This window comes from Macaca nemestrina, chromosome 8 (genome assembly GCF_043159975.1).
Source record: "Macaca nemestrina isolate mMacNem1 chromosome 8, mMacNem.hap1, whole genome shotgun sequence".
NCBI lineage: Eukaryota > Metazoa > Chordata > Mammalia > Primates > Cercopithecidae > Macaca > Macaca nemestrina.
In genome coordinates this window covers 62,249,407-62,268,127 of record NC_092132.1, presented here as the reverse complement: position 1 = coordinate 62,268,127, position 18,721 = coordinate 62,249,407, and the positions used below count along the sequence as shown (strand labels likewise).

The 18,721-nt window shown below is 36.2% G+C and overlaps 1 long non-coding RNA gene across 1 annotated transcript in view; it reads left to right on the top strand.

Annotated features, from left to right (window-relative positions):
• The window catches only part of LOC139355816 (uncharacterized), a 42,782-nt gene extending 26,095 nt beyond the window's left edge, over window positions 1–16,687 (top strand). Inside the window, exon 3 of the long non-coding RNA XR_011606922.1 lies at window positions 658–16,687. This is a non-coding gene — a long non-coding RNA (uncharacterized lncRNA). The remainder of the gene's footprint in view (window positions 1–657) is intronic.
• The last annotated feature ends 2,034 nt before the right edge of the window (window positions 16,688–18,721 follow it).

Here is an 18,721-nt window from a genome sequence, read left to right as displayed (position 1 = left end):
AAAACAAAAGACTAAATAAATAAATAAAAATATGATGACAATATAATGTCAAATAAAGAATATCCAAAAAGTGATAGAAATTATAAAAAAAGAAATAAAAATATCATGACATAATATCAGAGAGAGAATATCATAAGGTGATAAATTATAATACAAGAAAATTGGAGATTTGAAAAATATAATAACTAAAAACAAAACAAAAAGTAACCACTTGGGGGGCTCACAAGTAGGTTTGACCTGACAGAAGAAGGAGTAAACAAACTAGAAGATAGATTTATAGCATGCAAGCCAAAGAACAGAGAGATGAAAGAGTGAAGATAAATTAAGAGAGCCTCATGAAAATTTGGGAAAGCACGAAGCGTACTGACATACATTTAATTATGAAAGAAAGAGAAGAGAGTGAGACAGAGCAATATCCCCTCGCAGGGGCCTGTGAGATCCCCTAAGCATGGAAATAAAAGAAAATCTTTAATTTCTTTAAGGAAAATTCCAGATACCTAGCTATCCTGGAAAAGTAAGTGAACAACTTGATAAGCAAGAAGGTTAAATAGTGGCTTGAATCAACAGTCACCCAAATAAGCTAAAACCACAAGATGTTTGGTTACCTACAGAAACTAAAGACAACATATTGATCTAGTTCCCTGAATTGTTTTTCAGAATTCTGGACCCTGCCACTGAATGGATCCACTGACATGTAGACCTCAGAAAAAAAGGGAACTGAGGGCTGAAATCTCGTTGCCATTCTTTGTTCTGTATTTCTTTCTGATGGCCCTGGAAGAAGTCTTGACTATGGACTAGACATTCCATTCTGCTGACCCCAAGTTTGTATACAAAGCTTTGCTTCCTTAGCCAGTTATAAACTAGAGAATCTTTAAATGCACCTATGACCCATAAGCCCCCTGATATAAGATATGTCACATTTGTAGACCAAACCAATATATAACCTTCCTGTATTGATTTACAATTTTGCCTGTAATTCTGCTTTCCTGAAATGTACCTGCCTTTAAAAATCCTTGATTGTAAGCCATCTTGGAGGTTGAGTATTTAGCCTATGCTGCCTGCTTCTTCTTGCTTGGTGCCCTGTAAATAAACACCTTTCTTTCTCCTACTATAAAACCTCAGTGTGGATGTTTGGCCTTACATAGGATAGGTTAACATATGGTCCAATAACAATGAGGCAAGCATACTCCAGTGCAGTTTGGAAGCAAGAGAAAGAAGAGAAAAGTGTTTGAATAAAATCACAGCTAAAATCATGCCCAAATTTATTACAAAATATTGTGCATATCCAGAAGCTCAACAAACTCCAAAGAGAATAAGCTCAAAGAGATTCACAAAAATGAAAGCCAAATATATTTTCACAGATAAACAAAAACTGAAAATTTGTTACAAGCTAATTTGCCTTACAAAAAATATTATGGAAAATTCTTCAGACTGAAAACAATCGGAACCAGACAGGATATGATTCAAATCTGTATACACAGAAAAATAGTGCCAGTAAAGGTAATCATGTAAATAATTACAAAAGATAGTATGATTGCATATTGATTCACCTCTGCTTTTATGACTAATTTGAAAAGCAGTTGCAAAAAGTAATGTGTGTAAAGTTGAATAGTCTTACAAAATACTGACAAAATAATGCCCCCTCACCCAAAATGTTCACATCTTGATCACTGGAATATTTGAATACATGCTTCTTTATACTCAGAGTGTATCATGACAAAAATGGCATAAAGATATTATCCCAAATCAGTGAAAAAATTACGGATTAGTCTAAGGGTGGCCTTCATATAATTGGCTATACATATGCATAATTATATTAGAGTTTTACTTTACTGCATCAACAAAAATACATTTAGGTCATTTCTAAAGTGCTTCATGTATTTCTAACCTGTAACTCCTTTCTTTACGTTTCTCCCTAATCCTGTAGATTTCTAAGAGGCTAGAGAACTATCCAAAATTAATCACAGAGATGACAAAATTTGATAGTAAACCAAATTTTTGAGACCTTTAGCTACTTTCTCACTTATATTTACTCATTATCCTGATAGAGAAAAGTAGCTGTAATGGGGGAATGATGTCTAAAACATTTTGGGAACACATTTCGTTAATGCCATCATTTAGATAATTTCCTATGATGGAAAATTTGTACAAGACTTTGATTTTGTATTCCTATCAGACTTTGGGTTCATGCAATAAACAGGCTGTAATTCAAAATTAAGGGGTATGGTGGATCACAGAAGTATGCCAAAAGTTATGCACAATCTGGATAAATGGGTTCAATCTAACTAGATAAAATTTATCATGGACACATGTTACATTCTGTTCTTAAGGATTAATAATTTACATGCAGAAAAGCCATATGAGAAGAGTATAAAATATTAAGCTTTTTAGTTGAACTTATAATTGTATGTGAGTCAATGATAGGATCCAAGCAATTAAAAAGTTAATACAATCTTAAATTGCATTAAAAGGCAGTGTATAGTCCTGAGGGAGGGAATCTTTAGGTTTATTCTACTGCTCTCTGTCAAGGGCATTTCTAAGTACAATGGCTGAAGAATTATCTTTATTCTTACGAGGCAAATTTGTAAGGAAAAATAATATTTGAGTAAGCAGAATGTTTAGAGATAAAAGTCATTGACTCAAAATATTTACTACTATGTTCTAAGTATAATGTTAGGCAATGTACCATGGAAGGAAACAATTAAAGGAAGTAAGTGTTGTATATTTAGTTCTTAGTCTCAATTATAGTTTTCCTCTCCTTGTAAAAAGATTATATTTTCTTTCCCATTTTCTTCATGATTGGCCACTTGGCTGTGGAAGTGACCTATGCAAATGGCAAGTGCCACCTCTGAGCAGAAGCTTTAAAATCCATTGTGTGATTCCATCGTTTATTTTCCTTTTCTTCGGCCATATTGTCCCTAAAGAACCTGCTCTTTCAATGAAGAACAGCTATACATCAGAGCCATTGCCACCCTGCAGCCAAGCTAACAGATATCACGTGACAGGAATAAAACTTCATAGTTTCAAAACACTGAGATTTGAGAGTTGTTTATTATGGCAACATACCTAGTAAAATTTCACTAAGGTTTTGAGGTTGCTTTACTAGAAAACAGCATTTTTAGGGGGATCGTTTTCACCAATTATCTGAATGAGTATCACATGGAGAAATTATTAGACTTCATCGTAAGGTTTAGGCAAATGTCCTAGGTAAGGGATCATAGAATAGGTTAATATATGCTCCAATAACAAAAAGGCTTAAAATCTCAGTAGCTTAACCTAACCAAAAATTATATATTGCTCATGATATTTGTCTATGCATGTCTATGCAGGGTCTGCTCTATGTGGTCATGCAAAAACTACTACTGATGAATGTTCCTTCATCATTTTGAAGATGCATCATCTACAAAAAGTGACATCTTGGTCATTAGAACGAGGAAAAAGGAAGTGGAAGGGCATGCATTAGCTCTTCTATGCATTGGCTGAAAAGGCCACACCTCACTTCTTCCCACAGCTTATTAACCAGAGTAATCACGTGACCGGATCAAACTGATATATATGCCGTTATCCCTTGGTATCCATAGGGGATTGATTCCAGGCCCTAATAAAATCCACAGATGCACTCAAGTCCCTGATATAAAATGGCATAGTAGCCTACCCACATTTTCCTGTTTAAATTATCTTGAGATGACTTATACCAATACAATGTAAATCTATATAAATAGTTGTACTATATTGCTTGGGAAATAATAACAAGGGAAAAATATCTGTCCATTTTAAATACAGATACAATTAAAAAATATTTTCAATCCACTGTTGGTTGAATCCACAGATATGGAAGCCATGGATATGGATGGCCAACTATATGTGAACTTTATCATAAATATAGATGACACTGAAGTAGAAAAGTGTATCTTGTTAATATAAATTCTCATCAAAGAAAATAGTTTATGACCATCAATGAGATATGTGATAGAACAAATTTATGGGTCCAAATCCCTTTTAGATTTGAGGTTATATTACCCTAAATTTGAGGATTGCATACTTTTAAATGAGGTCATAACAATATAAGCAAGCTGAATTGAGTTTTAAGTGAATAGTAAAATAGGTAACAAAAAAGTTTCACAACATGTTATATAATTGTAATTATACTTCGTCTCACTGTATAGAATTATTGAGAAGATTTCTCTTACTCTCTAAATTTTTCCTTTATATGCAAACCTTTTTCTAGTTTCCTATTGTCACACAGCTTCCATATTATAAACAAAAGCTTTCTAATTGTCATATTTTCTAAGAAGATAATTTTAGAAGCAAACACTCTAAAGAGGCTTTTGCAAGGAAAATCCTGCTTTTTTTTGTGGGTATCTCAAATGTTATTAACTGAGAAACTGACCTTATTATATATAAGTTGAGATTTGTCTATCCAACTAGAAACAATGAAATAACTCACCAATCTTGACACATAACCGACCTAGAATTAGAAGTCCTCCATCTAATCGTTGTGCTGGCTTAAAGACTAAATATTTTGAGGAGGAACATATATATATTTTATAGAGGCTAAGGTATTTAAACTAGCTAAATATGTCAGATGAATATTTTGTGAAGTTGATACTCTTCTGTGATTAACTGAAAGGTCATTCAGTTATTTATTTGACACCAGAATATATTGATATCCTTAGGTTGGAGTAGGAAACTATTTATCTGCAAGGTCAGTAAGACTTATTTTAAAATACTTATAATACTCCATTCTTCAAGGAGTGTGCATATCAGTGTAATAAAAAGAAACATTTTAAACATAAAATTAAAAGGTTTACATATCAAATTTTAATTAACCTACAATGTTTAACTAGAAATGCTTATAATAAGGCAGTGACAAATTTAAAGTGACATGGTAAATTGTAAAAAATAATTTTGGAAAGTTTATGCTAATGGATGATGTTCCCCATCACATTGAAGGTGCCATGACATGTAAAAATTAAAGTCATTGCAAAATATATTTTTATTATACTTTATGTTCTAGGGTACATGTGCACAACATGCAATTTGTTACATATGTATACATGTGCCATGTTGGTGTGCTGCACTCATTAGCTCATTATTTATATTAGGTATATCTTCTAATGCTATCCCTCCCCCCTCCCCCCACCACACAACAGGCCCTGGTGTGTGATGTTCCCCTTCCTGTGTCCAAGTGTTGTCACTGTTTAGTTCGCACCTATGAGTTAGAACATGTGGTATTTGGTTTTCTGTTCTTGCGATAGTTTGCCGAGAATGATGGCTTCCAGCTGCATCCATGTCCCTACAAAGGACATGAACTCATCCATTTTTATGGCTGCATAGTATATTCCATGGTGTACATGTGTCACATTTTCTTAATCCAGTCTGTCATTGATTGACTTTTGGGTTAGTTCCAAGTCTTTGCTATTGTGAATAGTGCCACAATAAACATACGTGTTCATGTGTCTTTAGAGCAGCATGATTTATAATCCTTTGGGTATATACCCAGTAATGGGATGACTGGGTCAAATGGTATTTCTAGTGCTAGATCCTTCAGGAACTGCCACACTGTCTTTCACAATGGCTGAACTAGTTTACAGTCCCATCAACAGTGTAAAAGTGTTCCAATTTCTCCACATCCTCTCCAGCACCTGTTGTTTCCTGTGATTTTAATGATTGCCATTCTAATTGGTATGAGATGGTATCTCATTGTGGTTTTGATTTGCATTTCTCTGACTGCTAGTGATGACGAGCATTTTTTCATGTGTCTTGGCTGCATAGATGTCTTGTTTTGAGAAGTGTCTGTTCATATCCTTTGCCCACTTTTTGATGGGGTTGTTTGTTTTTTTTCTTGTAAATTTGTTTCCAGCAGAACATCAAAAAGCTTATCCACAATGATCAAATAGGCTTCATCCCTGGGATGCAAGGCTGGTTCAATATATGCAAATCAATAAATGTAACCCAGCATACAAACAGAACCAAAGACAAAAACCACATGATTATCTCAATAGATGCAGAAAAGACCTTTGACAAAATACAACAGCCCTTCATGCTAAAAACTCTCAATTAATTTTGTATTGATGGAATGTATCTCAAAATAATAAGAGCTATTTATGACAAACCCACAGCCAATATCATACTGAATGGGCAAAAACTCGAAGCATTCCCCTTGAAAACTGGCACAAGACAGAGAGGCCCTCTCTCACCACTCCTATTCAACACACTGTTGGAATTTCTGGCCAGGGCAATCAGGCAAGAAAAATAAATAAAACATGTTCAATTCAGAAAAGAGGAAGTCAAATTGTCCCTGTTTGCAGAACATGATTATATATTTAGAAAACCTCATCATCTCAGCCCAAAATCTCCTTAAGCTGATAAGCAACTTCAGCAAAGTCTCAGGATACAAAATCAATGTGAAAAAATCACAAGCATTCTTATACACCAGTAACAGACAAACAGAGAGCCAAATCGTGAGTGAACTCCCATTGACAATTGCTTCAAAGAGAATAAAATACCTAGGAATCCAACTTACAAGGGATGTAAAGGACCTCTTCAGGGAGAACTACAAACCACTGCTCAATGAAATAAAAGAGGACACAAACAAGTGGAAGAACATTCCATGTTCATGGATGGGAAGAATCAATATTGTGAAAATGGTCATCCTGCCCAAGGTAATTTACAGATTCAGTGCCATCCCCATTAAGCTACCAATGACTTTCTTCACAGAATTGGAAAAGGACTACTTTAAAGTTCATAGAGAACCAAAAAAAAGAGCCCGCATTGTCAAGACAATCCTAAGCCAAAAGAACAAAGCTAGAAGCATCACACTACCTGACTTCAAACTGTACTACAAGGCTACAGTAACCAAAGCAGCATGGTACTGGTACCAAAACAGAGATATAGACCAGTGGAACAGAACAGAGCCCTCAGAAATAATACCGCACATCCACAACCATCTGATCTTTGACAAACCTGACAAAAACAAGAAATGGGGAAAGGATTCCCTGTTTGATAAATAGTGCTGGGAAAACTGGCTAGCCATAAGTAGAAAGCTGAAACTGGACACCTTCCTTACACCTTATATAAGAATTAATTCAAGATGGATTAGAGACTTAAATGTGAGACCTAAAACCATAAAAACTCTAGAAGAAAATCTGGGCAATTCCATTCAGGACATAGGCATGGGCAAGGACTTCATGACTAAAACACTAAAAACAATGGCAACAAAAGTCAAAATTGACAAATGGGATCCAATTAAACTAAAGAGCTTCTGCACAGCAAAAGAAACTACCATCAGAGTGAACAGGCAACCTACAAAATGGGAGAAAACTTTTGCAATCTACTCATCTGACAAAGGGCTAATATCCAGAACTTGCAAAATATTTTTTAAATGTTCTCCTAATATTTGGTGAGAACTTGTTTTGTAAAATCCTCAATAATAAGACTGGATTTAAAGAACCAAATTGAACTGGAAAGCAAAGTCATTACATGTTGAAATATAAATTATCTGCAATCAAGTTTGCTAAAATTGTATTATTTAGTGGTCCATAAAGTACCCTTATTAGAAAGGATTCTAAACTCTATGCCTGTAACCATTATGGTGCTAAGAAACACCTTAAAGATTAAACTACTTCCTCATTTCCCAGAGCTTAAAGATTTGTAATGATGGTATTAGTAAGAATATTTTTTCTATTATGAATCACATGGTTTATCAACAAAGACCCTCACTGATTAACACTAAAAGAGAGAACTGTTTTCATAAAGAAATAGCCATACTCTCTGTATTATATTATTTGTAACATAAATCACTACATGGTTGAGTAGTGTTCTGAGAATCAGTGTTTGACAGTAATTTATGAGCTTTCAATAATAGGCTTTCTATGGTCAATAGTAAAAAATCAGTCAATCAATCTGACTTTGGCTAACAATTAACATTTTATTCTTTAGATGTTACAGAAAAGCTTTATTTTTCATGGCATTTATCTTCAGACATTTAATATCTGAAAATTCTGTGAAGCCATATAAAGAATAACTATATAGACATTTATTTATTTATTCTTACATTTATTTATCTATTAAGCATCCAAATTGGCTGGTTATGCTAAACCCGAGACAGAAAGGCAACAACAATGACTAACAAGAGCAAAAAGGTCCTGAAAAAGTCTTAAGCAAAGGAAATGAATCAATAATGCTAAATTCATGACAATTAGTTTTGAAGAATTATTTTTTTTTTTACAAAATACCCAAACTTTCAATATATATTTAAGCTATTGCACACTAATAATTATTATGGGGGATAGTGATAGTTTTATCTTATTAAAATAAAAGATAGTATAAAAGAAAATAAAACAGAGATATCCAAATAAAGAATTTTCTTACTACATCACAACATTCAGAATAATACTAGTTTTATTTTTAGACAATACACAGAAATGTATTGAGTTAAACCTATGTTGAATTTAGATATAGTTCTAAAATAGTTTTTAATGTACTTCTAGGAAATATTATTATAATAATTTGGTTTCTTATGCTGTTGTAGGAAAAGCATAACAATCCATAACTAAGGAGTAATGAAAATACCTTCAAAAATACCTGGAACACTGCTTAGTTTTTGCAAAATGATTTCTAGTCCAAATATGCATGCATTGTCTGGAAGCATAAGTGACAGATTTGAGTGAATACATATCCTTCCACACAACGTACAAAGTGGACACAATTTTCAGTGGAAGGGAGTAAAAACAGATGGATAGTTGGATCATAGATATAAAAGCAAAAATTGAACCAGATAAACAGGCAAGGAAGATTTTATTCAAGGCAATTGCAGTAGAGGAGAGGGACCATAACACAGTCTGACCTCAACTCTGGTGAAACAAAGGACAGGTGAGGGAGAGAACTCTGGGCTGAGAGGGAGATCAGGGGGCATCTATTTTTGTGAATTGACTTTACCCAAAGGAAAAGTAAACTTTTTCTGTTGTTCTGACAAAAAATAGTTTTACAACTTGGAACAGGTTGTTTCCTCCCCTCCCACAGAGAATACGGAAATGGGAACACTGACTACCTTGATGATTACATTTCAAATGGATAGCACCCAGGTCCTTGAGAAAGGCATCCTGGGTTCTGGGTTGTAAAACTGGCAAGAGGTTTTTAAAAAGATTTATATTACACTTCAGCCAGACATGGGGGCTCATGCCTGTAATCCCAGCACTTTGGGAGGCCGAGGCTGGCAGATCACGAGGTCAAAAGATTGAGACCATCCTGGCCAACATGGTGAAACCCCATCTCTACTAAAAATACAAAAAATTAGCTCGGTGTGGTGGTGCGTGCCTGTAGTCCCAGCTACTCAGGAGGCTGAGGCAGGAGAATCACTTGAACCTGGTAGGAGGAGGTTGCAGTGAGCCAAGGCTGAGGCAGGAGAATCACTTGAACCTGGTAGGAGGAGGTTGCAGTGAGCCAAGATAGTGCCACTGCACTCCAGTCTGGGCAACAGAGCAAGACCCCATCTCAAAAAAAAAAAAATCTATATTATATTTCAAAGGTACAGAAAAAGCATTTACAAGATTTCTAAGTTAAATGCTCTAAAAAACAAAAGATCAGGGGCCTAGAATCAGAAAGAAGCCTGTCTAAAGGTTAGTCACCCTGAGGGGAACTTTAAGGCCCTCTTGGTCATAGGACAGATTAAAACCTGAGTAATCTCAATAATTAATTTTTTTATAATGATAACATAATAATCATTATGATTCAAATATTAATTCTTTACATAATTACTTATATATCCTGTTAAGACTGTCACTCCTGCATATATTTTATTACTGGTCTATACACCTATATTTTAACTGCTAATAATTTATTCACTTTAAAGAAAAAAGGTGACTGGGCACAGTGGCTCCTGCCTATAATCCCAGCACCTTGGGAGGCCAACGTGGGAGGATAGCTTGAGTCCAGAAGTTTGAGATCAGCCTAGGCAACAAAGTGAGATCCCATCTATTAAACAAAAAATAATCTAATAAATTAAAAAAATTTAAAAACAGTGGTTTCTTTTCCAGTCCCTCCTGCTACAAGTACAAGTGGACTTGCTCTGATACTATAATAATGTGGTGAGCTCCTGGAGCTAAAGCTCACAAATAATGTGGAGAACTCCCCACTGATGACTGGGACTCTCTGGAGTTTTCCAGTGTAGGCACTGATTCCCGTGGAGATTTCTGCTCTGGTTGTGATTTTCTGTATCCACTTGTCTGTCTCTCTAATTGTAAGGCAGTGGTTTGTCTTACGACTTTACTTCTCTTAGGGATCTAAGAAGAGTTGCTGATTTTTCAGTTTGTTCAATTTTTTATTTGTTGCTAGAATGCAGTGGCAACTTACAAGTTTCTAATATACCAGATAGGCAAACAGTTGTCCATAATAATTTTTTAAACTTTATGTTTATTTATTTATTTATTTATTTATTTATTTATTTATTTATTTATTTTTGAGACTGAGTCTCACTCTGATGCCCAGGCTGGAGTGCAGTGGCACGACCTCGGCTCACTGCAGCCTTTGCCTCCTGGGTTCAAGCGATTCTCCTGCCTCAGTCCCCCAGGTAGCTGGGAACACAGGTGCATACCACAACGCAAGGCTATTTTTGTATTTTTAGTAGAGACGGGGTTTCACCATGTGGCCATGCTGATCTCAAACTCCTAGCCTCAAGTGATCCACCCACGTTGGCCTCCCAGAGTTCTGGAATTACAGGCGTGAGCCAACATGCCGGACCTTAAACTTTACTTTTAGACACTGTAGATTATGTATGAAAATTAACACTAATCAATAAACAATAAAGAACAGTAGAAACAGGAACCTTTAGTGCTAACAAATTCTACACACCTTTGAAGTCTATGAAATAGCGTATACAAAGATACATACAGCCATGAAAATCTAGTCCTGATTGGTAAATTCATGATTATTACAGACTACTCTAAAAAATACTTTAGTAAACAACAAGCTTTGGTTATGTAATTTATATATAATCATGTAATTGATTACAAGTCATGCATGCAGTCATAATTGTATTCTCACATTTCATGTGTAAAACGTGAAATGTAAAAGACTGAGGAAATTCTCATGATTTAAAATGCAGATAAAAAGAACATTAGTATAAAATCAGAGACAACTCTTGGAAAATTGTTTGAAAGAGGGGAAGGAAACACAACACACAATCAATATTGGTATTACAACTTGAACCCTAGATCAAGCAATTCCAACTGTATCACACATTATTTGGTTTGTTTTCTGCCAAACTTCACCAGCTATGTTTATGAAGATTTTAGAAACAATTGAGTCACAAGAGAAAATGAGGGGGAAAAAAAAGTATAATTATGTCTAAAAGTAGGAAATTGCTTCTATTCAAGTAAGAAATGAGACCTTGGCCTGGCATGGTGGCTCATGCCTGTAATCCTAGCACTCTGGGGAGGCCAAGGCAAGCAGATCTCCTGAGTCCAGGAGTTCGAGGCCAGGCTGAGCAACATGGTGAAACTTTGTCTCTACAAAAATTACAAAAAGATTAGCTGGGAATAGTGATTTGCACCTGTAGTCTTAACTACTCTGGAGGCTGAGGTGAGAGGATCCCTTGAGCCAGGGAGGCAGAGGTTGCAGCAAGCCTTCTGCCACCGCGCTCCAGCCTGGGTGACACCGCAAAAACCTGCAGAAAAAAAAAAGAAAAAAAAACCTCTGCTGTCATGAGAGGTTTAAAAAAAAAAAACACTGTATATATAAACAGTGAAAAAAACATAATGATAAAAATGACATGGTAGAAGCTAAAGACATAATAGGAACAATATGAAAGCATTTTCTAAATAAGTATCATTGAAATATGTACCTAAAGAGTTGGAACTGAATGACTTGAGGAGAATATTGCAATCATTTTAAAGTTACTGGAAAAAATACAAGAGCTAGAACTAAGCTATAATATGTTTAAATAAAAGAAATGACTAAAATCTCAGATCAGAGATTTATTGACTATAAAAGACATGTGTATGGGGACGAGGGAACTAACAATGGTTTTGATTTGAAATAACAGAACTTTTTGAGTAAATAAAAAATGTATAAAAAGAAAGATAGTAGGTGATCTATAGTTTAAGAAATAGTTTCTAACATCTAATAAAAAGAAAAGGGAAGAAGAAACACAATCTTAAAACATAATGTTTTCCTGGGAAAGTAGAAATGTTGAAAAAACCTGTACGTATTTTTAAAAGTCCAGAAAACTAGTCTAAAGAAGAAAATAAATTTTAAAAATGAGAATAGCAAAAAAAACTGAATTGAAAGCAATGAACGTTGCAGTCTCCTAGTTTTATTGGAATTACTTGTGGAGGAAGAAAAATTACAATACATAAAAATATTTCATTACAAAGATATGAGGCTAAAACACTTATTTGAAATAGAAATGCTTTTAAAGTTGTAAAATCCTGTTCAAATACAAGAATTTATTATTATTATCACAAATGGATTCCATTTAAATTTCAGTTACAGCACTATAGATGTCAAAAATTTGGGACAATAAAAGTGAATAATAAAACAAAAAGAACAAGCCAAAGAAAAAAATAATATTCCAGATAATCTTTGTAAGATATCAGTTGGAATGTAATAGATCAGAAATAATTAAAATATTAAGCTACCTAAATGTACTGCAGATAAACATAAAACTTCTGGAAATGTTTGAATGACATACAGTAATTATGATTTTACAAGCCAAATGAAAATGAAAATGTATTGATATTTTCAGCTTATAAACACGTTTATGCTCTTGTGGTTCTGTACTAATTTTGTCATTAATGTGAAAAAAATCTCTCAACTCTAATACTGTTATACTGTTTGTATAGGGGTGGACGTTTTTTTTTTTTTTTTCTTTTAAGTTGGAGTCTCTCTCTGTCACCCCAGGCTGGAGTGCAGTGGCATGATCACAACTCACTGCAGCCTCTATCTCCCAGGCTCAAAGGATTCTCCCACCCCAGCTTCCAGAGTAGGTGGGGCTACAGGAGTGCACTACCATGTCTGACTAATTTTTAAATTTTTTGTAGAGACAGGGCCTCACTATGTTGCCCAGACTGGTCTCAAACTCTTGGACTCAAGCAATCTTCCTGCCTCAGCCTCCCAAAGAGCTGATTACAGGTGGGAACTTCCATGCCTGGCCTATAGGAGTGGACTTTTTTACATCTGTATATCATAAACATTTTTATTTCTTAATTTATTATAATTACATTAAGAACAAAATTCTAGAGGATTGACTTCACTGAATTTCGGAAAAAAATATTTTACTAATACTGTTTTATGACACAATAGTCTATTTTTAGATTTCTAAATTTGTTTGACAAGTTGTCTGTAATTATGAGTGGTTGACCTAAGGTCATAGAGATATTTCATACAGAACCAGGACTTGCCTCAAAGTTTGAGATTACCATTCGTTGTTCTTTCCTCCACTGCTAAATGTCATGCGTGCCTAGGTTTAGTGATAATTAGGGAAGATTTCGTAATTTCTGGGTAAGACAAAATATAGTTCCCCACTTAACCATCCTTTGACTTTTGATGTTTTGACTTTCTGACAGTGCAAAACCAATATGCATTCAGTGGAAATCATGCCTTAATACTATACAACCATCTTGTGTTTCACTTTCAGTACAGTATTCAATCAATTACATCAGATTTTCAAAACTTTATTTTAAAATAGGCTTTACATTCGATGATTTTTCCCATCTGTAGGCAAATGTAAAAGCTAAAGGTTGGCGAGGCTAAGCAACAATGTTCCATAAACTAGGAGTATTAAATGCATTTTTGACTCATGGTATTTTTAACTTATGATGGGTTTATTGGGACGTCACCCCATCGTAAGTAGAGGAGCATTTGCATCGGTAAATGGACTTGACAGTGAGAAACAGCAACATACCAACTGAATAAAATGAACTTTAGTGTACTGAATATTATCCTTGTGTAGAAAGATAAGCATTTAATTCAAAGGTCATCTATCTTTTATTCATTTCGTTATAGGTTAATTTATTTAATTTCTAATGGTGCTATTATTTATTAAAATTAGACTGTATTCCTTTAGCACTATGATGGCAGAATTGGGTGAAGCAAGTGATAAAATGGCCAGATTACATACTTTACTTCATTTGATTTTTTTAAACAAACCTGATATAATTTTTATCTTAATTTAAAAAACAAGAAAAATGAAATGGAAGGATATTCAGACCAGTAATTTTACAGCTGGTTTTGAACATAACGAGGTGTTCAATTTTGGTTAAGTAGAAGTGAAGAGTACCTACATAAAGCTATTCTTACCTCTCAAGAAGCTCACACAGAGCTCTCTGTACTAATAGAAGCATATTAGGGTCATTATTGTGTCACAGTGACTGCTGGATATCTTTTGTTTATCCAACCAGATCCCCTCACTCTCCGCCCTTTCCCACCCTACTTTGTGCCTTGAAAGTTTAATTTATGTGGGTTATACTAATGAATTTCCTTGCCCTCTGGCTCTTGATTAATTCAACCTCTGGGGAACAGTGAGGGAATAAGAGAGGGGAAGAGAATAAGGTCTGAACACTTACTCATCCAAATCCTGAATGCAAGATCACAGCATACTGACTGATTCCCTTAACAACAAGGCATGTCTTTGGCCAGACAGTCCTCTTTACACAGTTATCTCACAGTTAACTGCTTTCTTTCGTTAGCCTAGCCTGAAGCTCAGAGGGTTAAGAACTTCCTGTGGTTACTTCATTATGTCTTAGAGTTTCCCTCCACCTAACCTGAACCTGTATAAATAGTCATTAACAAAACGACTTTCTAATATAAAACTCTCTTGAAAATAACAATTTTGAGCATACATCAGGCAGGGTCTGATACAGTAGAAAAAAGAAAGAAAAAAAACTACATGCACTTTTTGTCATTAGGATCTAGACTTTAGCACAGTGCCTAGTATTTAAGGAAAATCAAAATATTTTCTTGCTGTTAAAAGTCACACCTGTAATTGGTATCTGTTTTGGTTTAAGTGGGACGCTTATAAGTTCAAATGGCAGAGAGTGACCCTTTAAATTAAGTCCATTAAGAACATGGCATTATTATAACCATTATGCAAATAATATAAAATGGATATGTTACAAATATACATATCAAGGTTCCAAATAACACATTTAAACATGTTAACATTGTAATTGAATCACAGTGTGCATACTAAAGGAAACCAAATATTTTACCCCAAAATATATATTTTTGCTATATTTTGAGATGGCTGTCAGCAAATAGAAGTAGCCCCAGAAAGCTGTCTTTTATGGGGGAAGTTTGCATCCGAAGAAAATGCACATTAATGCAGCCAGGACCTTCCTTGTCCAGATCTAGGGGAAATTAACTGAGAGCCTGACGCCTTTAAAGGTCTGAAAGAAGACATTTATCATGTATTCTCTCTGAAGGCTGCTATCTGTGAAGCTTAATCTACATAAAGTAAACCTAATCAAGGCCACCTTTGCTAGGCAAACCTCCTCTCCTTTCCCTCCCATACCCTGTCTTGCGAGTAAAACTTGATTTACCTCCACATCCTGGTTTTGCCCATGTTCTGAGTCCCCATTCTTTCTAAAACCTCAAGATGGTATATAAGCTTCTTGCCTGCATTGGATGGTTGGGTCTTCCTTATGAAGGCTCTTGTGTCACTAACTCTATGACCATATAAATTTGTATGCCTTTTCTCCTATTAATCTGCCTCTTGTCTGTGATTTTCAGTGAACTTTCAGGGGCAAAAGGGAAGCTTTCCACTGGCCCCAACAATATCCTCTTATTTTTATTTAGTTCCATTGCAAGTTGTTAAACAAATTAATTGTAAGATCATTAGGCTAAGAAAATTTCAGCGTTCTTAGGTTCTTTTGTAAGAAAAGCAAAATCCAACTCAGAATGGATATTCATAGCCTAGAAAAATGAAACTTAAGCTTAATCAGTGAGAAGCTACCAGCAAACCTCTATCTAGAGACTTTACTAATCAGAATCTACCAAATGACTCTAACTAGGGACTTTCTACTTTAATTAAATATTTCCTTTGTCATGCTTCCATTAACACTTTACAAAGTTTTCCCCTTGTCCATGTTCAGAAGAACCCCAACCACCTTAAATCTGGCACTGCCAAGTTCATGAATTGCTATCTTCTCAAATAATCTCATTAAAATTTTAATGTGTCTAAGTGTATCTTTTAACAGTTCTGGTGGTAGAAAGAGGACCCAAAAGAGATTCACTGATGATGACCCCTAGGAGCAAAGAGTAACCAGGTAGAGGTGCCAGAGGAGTTCAAACCAGAGCAACTCCATCTTGAGCAGGGGCTGGGTAGAATGAGGCTGAGACTTGCTGGGCTGCATTCGCAAGAGGTTGCGCATTCTTAGTCGCAGGATAAGACAGGAGGTTAGCACAACATATGGGTCACAAAGACCCAGCTGATAAAACAGGATGCAATGAAGAAGCCAGCCAAATCCTGCCAAAACCAAGATGGTGATAAAAGTGATCTCTAGTCGGCTGGGCATAGTGGCTCATGCCTGTAATCCCAGCACTTTGGGAGGCTGAGGCAAGTGGATCACGAGGTTAGGAGTTCGAGACCATCCTGACTAACACAGTGAAACCTCGTCTCTACTAAAAATTAAAAAAATAGCCAAGCGTGGTGGTGGGCACCTGTAGTCCCAGCTACTCAGGAGGCTGCGGCAGGAGAATGGTGTGAACCCAGGAGGTGGAGCTTGCAGTCAGCCGCGATTGCGCCACTGCACTTCAGCCTGGGCCACAGAGCAAGACTCCGTCTCAAAAAAAAAAAAAAAAAAAAATCATAAGGAGGGGACCTAAAAGTAGAAGAAGCCAGGGGAGAATATGCTGTGAGAACAATGAGGTAGCTTCAGTTGTCCCACCCTGTAGTCTGCTGGTTTTATCCTGAAGTCGTTTAATTCCAGCTCTTACTATGCCTGATTTATTGACATAAAAACAACACTTCTCGTTCAGAAAAAGGCATGTTCCTCCCCTTTCAGCAGTGAGGAGATCTAGTGCTCGTCGGTTCTGGAGAACCACGGCTGCTAACGAGTCTGTTTGGTCCTGGATTTGAGTGAGTTGGAGAGAGATTCCATCTAGGCTTTCTCTTAGTTCTTTAGAGAGTGTTAAGGACACTGTGAGTCCAGTGGTTGCAGTTTCTAGAATGGTAGTAAATGCTAAATCAGCCAATAGAGGAAGTAGTGAGATTGCTGTTGGCTGAAGCTTAGCATGAATGGGCATAGCTACCGCCTCTTCTGAGAAGGAATAGGTCACAGGAGGTACTATGTAGGCTAAAGTACAAGTTCCCATCGAGTTGGTGGGGAGGCAGACATAGAAGGATCTTCCACAAACCAAGAAAACTCCTTGCCGGGATTCTATACACCCCTGTGGCTGAAAATCTAATAAGGACTGAGGTTGGTCTGCATTAACTTCTTGTTCCCATGATTTGAGGATTCAGGACATATGGGCTGCTCCTAGTTGTTTGAGCTGAATATAATTTGCCAAGGACATACTAAGCAAATTCTGTTATTTGCTCAGATATAAGCAATCTAAGCACCGCACTAAGAAAAACTCGTGCTCCAGGAACAGGAAGCAGGGAACAATGGGTTTTAACCCTTCTCCTGTGAGAGAAGAACAAAGTCCCAGGAGGGGAATATCCTGGGAAAAGGAAAGTCTGCCCTAGCACTAATTGCTTGTTGTTTTGGCCTCTGCTGTGGGAATTATTTGGCTTACGTTGATAAATCTTAAGGGATAGGTGACTGAAATGGGATCTCCAAGGAGCTCTTGTTTATTTCCACAAAATATGGGGGTGCCAGTAGTAGTACTATAGGAATTAGAATATTTGTACTCTACATTCAACCAGCCAGGTGTCCCACATCTTGTGATCCTGGGAACACTTTATGGGAGATACAAAGGAATGGAGACGAAGAGAAGGAGGTTATTGTACCTAAAGATCCTATGATTGGGATGGCTGGTATAGTGAATTGTCAGAGAATGGCGGGGGCTGCTTTTAAGGCTGCTTGAGCCCGTTCAGGAAAATTGGACCTAACACTAGGAGGAAAAAATTCTGGTCCCTTAGAAGTGTTAGCTATGTATAAGTCCGTGAAGGTTTCCACCCATATGTTGAGGGGAGCCGGAACTGCTGTATATAAGGGGGAATTAGGGTTCATGCAACCCCAAAGGGATGAGTTACTCTGGCTGGGATGTGCTTCAAATAAAAACCAGGAGGACATGTTTATAATTCCCTCAAGGTTAGGGGAGAAGGTTGAGTGGGAAAAATTTAAGACTTGGGCAAAGGCAAGGAAAGTTAGGATATTAGCGTACATTATGTTTTTAAAACAAGAACTGAGGTAGAACTTATGAACACTAATTACTTTCCTGTGGTTTTTCCTTCCGAAAGAGAATAGGTAGGTCTTCCAATGGCTCGCAGGTGAAAGAAGGTTTGTCTGGCTGACTCTTAGATTCCCGGACTGATGATTCCGTGGGTTTTTCAGGCTGCGTCCAAAGTTTGATTTCCGTATGGTGGATCCAAGATTCCTCTCCAACCACCTTGACTGCAGTTTGAGTGGAGAAGATAACCGAATATGGTTCTTCCCACAATGGATGTAGGGATAGAGAGGTAGGGGGGAAGTATTGACAAATATTAGATCCCCAGGATGGAACGTTTCTTTTCCCTTTTCTCGGTGGCGTCCCTTGGGTAATGTTTTAAGGATTTGTT